This window comes from Penaeus japonicus, unplaced genomic scaffold (genome assembly GCF_977035675.1).
Source record: "Penaeus japonicus unplaced genomic scaffold, GWHDUDI00000001_assembly GWHDUDI00000012, whole genome shotgun sequence".
Lineage (NCBI taxonomy): Eukaryota > Metazoa > Arthropoda > Malacostraca > Decapoda > Penaeidae > Penaeus > Penaeus japonicus.
This window is the reverse complement of record NW_028234414.1, coordinates 15285192-15287691: the sequence shown is the minus strand read 5'-3', so window position 1 is coordinate 15287691 and position 2500 is coordinate 15285192. Positions and strand designations below refer to the sequence as shown.

The following is a 2500-nucleotide window of genomic DNA, read 5'->3' as shown; positions in this document are numbered from 1 at the left end:
ATCAAAATGATAAAAGCAATAATGATAATCATTATGATGATGATAATGATAATTATCAAGTATTAACAATGATGACAAAAATTATTATCATTATCATTGTTAATACTATTATCATCGATATCATTATTATCTAGTTATGATAATGATAATGATACTAATGGTAATGATGATGATTATCATCACTATTATCATTATAATTTCTTATTATTATCCTTACTATTATTATTATTATCATTGTCATTATTATTATTATTATTATCATTATTATTATTATCATTATCATTATTACTATTATTTTAATTATTATCATTATTATTATTATTATTATTATTATCATTATTATGATTATTATCATTATTGTTATTACTATCATTATCATTTTTTATTGTAATTATAATTATTAATATTATCATTGCTAGTATCATTATCGTCATTATTATTATTGGTAGTATCATTATTATTATTGTTGCTATCATTGTTATCATTATTGATGTTTTCATAATTACTATTACTATTTTTTATCATAATTTTACTTATACTAACTGATGTTGTTATCCTTTCAATCATAATTATCATCATCATGATTATGACTACAGTTGTTTTCATTATCAATTTTACTATTGTAATTACCTTATTTGACATCATTATAAAGATATAATTATCATTATTATTTTCATTGCTACTTATGATGTCATCATTATCATAATAATCATTATTATGATTATCATTGTTATTATAATCATTATCATTGGTTTTATTATCATTATCATTATTATTGCCAATCTTAATATTAATATCATCATTATTGTCAATCTTATTATTAATATCATCATTATTAGGATCCTCACTATTAATATCATTATTGTTTTTAAAATCATTATTGCCACTACTATCAATATGATTATCCTATGTTATCATTATCATTACTATTTTCATTACTATCATTGCCGCTATTATTGATCATTATCATGGTCATTATTGCTTTGATTACAATCATTACCTTCATTATTATTATCATCGTCATTTTTATTATGACTGCTATCGTTATTGAAATCATAATTTTTATCATTATCATTATTATTATCAATAAGCAGTAGTATCAATACTATTCTCATTAGTCTTACTTTTACTACTAATATTTTTATCATCATTATCATCATCATCATTATCATCAATATCAATAACCCAAATTACGCTGGTAATGATAACTGTTCAGTTTCTCTAGACATTACGTCATTCCATTTCAAAAGAGCGAATGATTATATCTTAATCTAATTATCTAATCAATCTAATTATCGGTGATAATTTAAAGCTTAGACATACAGTCATTAGGAAATTATATCTCTAAAAGGTATTGTGATTAACATTTGTTATTTTTCAAAGTCATTAAATCTTTGGGTTCGAGGAACTGGTTAAGGATATGGATAATTGTATTCTCCTTGTAATTAATTTTATATAAAACTAAAAAAAAAAAGTATTTTTATATAAACCCAACACCTACTTCTTCTTAAAAGAGCATGTTCGACAGAAAAGATAAGAGACATTACCAAAGATATCGTTATAATGTCGACGCAAGTTACTGATACGAGAGATAAGATTACGGGAATAGTTTTATTGTCCGCAGTTCTACTGTGTGACGAAAGTGGTGTGAGTAAATTCTCTCATGACGGTGAATCAAATACGTATTTCTAAGTGATTTCTAGGGCATATATAGTCGTTTGTAGAAGGGATGTGTTTTATTATAGCGCATATTGCCCGTAAAAGCAAAGAAAAAGTTGGAAGAGCAAGTGATTAAGAGAATTGTTTGGAAGTTCGAAGATCCGAAAATGATAGTGACGTCTTTCACACCTGAAAGAAAATCTGAAGGAAGACAAAATAATAAAGTGCAACTAAAGGACAGGGCAAACATTTTTTTGTGTGTGATTTAGTGCCGTTTGCATATATTTATCATCGTGCAATCGCAACGTATTGCGTTATCACCGGTATTTTTACAAAGTAAAGTTACATGGTCACTCTTATATATTAAAAAAGAAGAAAAAAAAAGAAAGATAAAATGTAATCAAATAACGAAATGAAACGAATGGTATTTCATCCAATAAAGAAAGAAAGAAAGAAAAAAAAAAAAGCAATAGCGGTATTACGCAATAACGAAATTCTAAATTGCCTTTTCTTCGCTTTGGAAGAAACCCTTTTGAAAGTCAAGTATATTCTTTTTTTTACATACCCATATCATCCGTTTCCGTGAAAATGTGAATGAGGATGTAAAGGAAGATTTTCGTAGAAGAGACATAAGTGAATTATGGGTGAAAACGTGAGGAATGACACACACACACACATACACAAACACACACACATACACACACTTAGAATACACTCAGAATTCATATGTCAACTCATCACTAACAACTGTGTGGGATATATATATCACAACACCTCACACCCTCAAACACATCATACTCTAACTCATCCATAGTGAGTGATGTGTCGTCTCACTATTACT

The 2500-nt window shown here is 26.2% G+C and overlaps 1 protein-coding gene across 1 annotated transcript in view; it reads left to right on the top strand.

The window, feature by feature from the left end:
* Nucleotides 1–1599: 1599 nt before the first annotated feature.
* Nucleotides 1600–2500, top strand: part of LOC122256105 (lysosomal alpha-glucosidase) — a gene marked incomplete in the record, with an annotated part of 166604 nt that continues 165703 nt past the window's right edge. Inside the window, 1 exon segment of the mRNA XM_086542479.1 lies at nucleotides 1600–1669.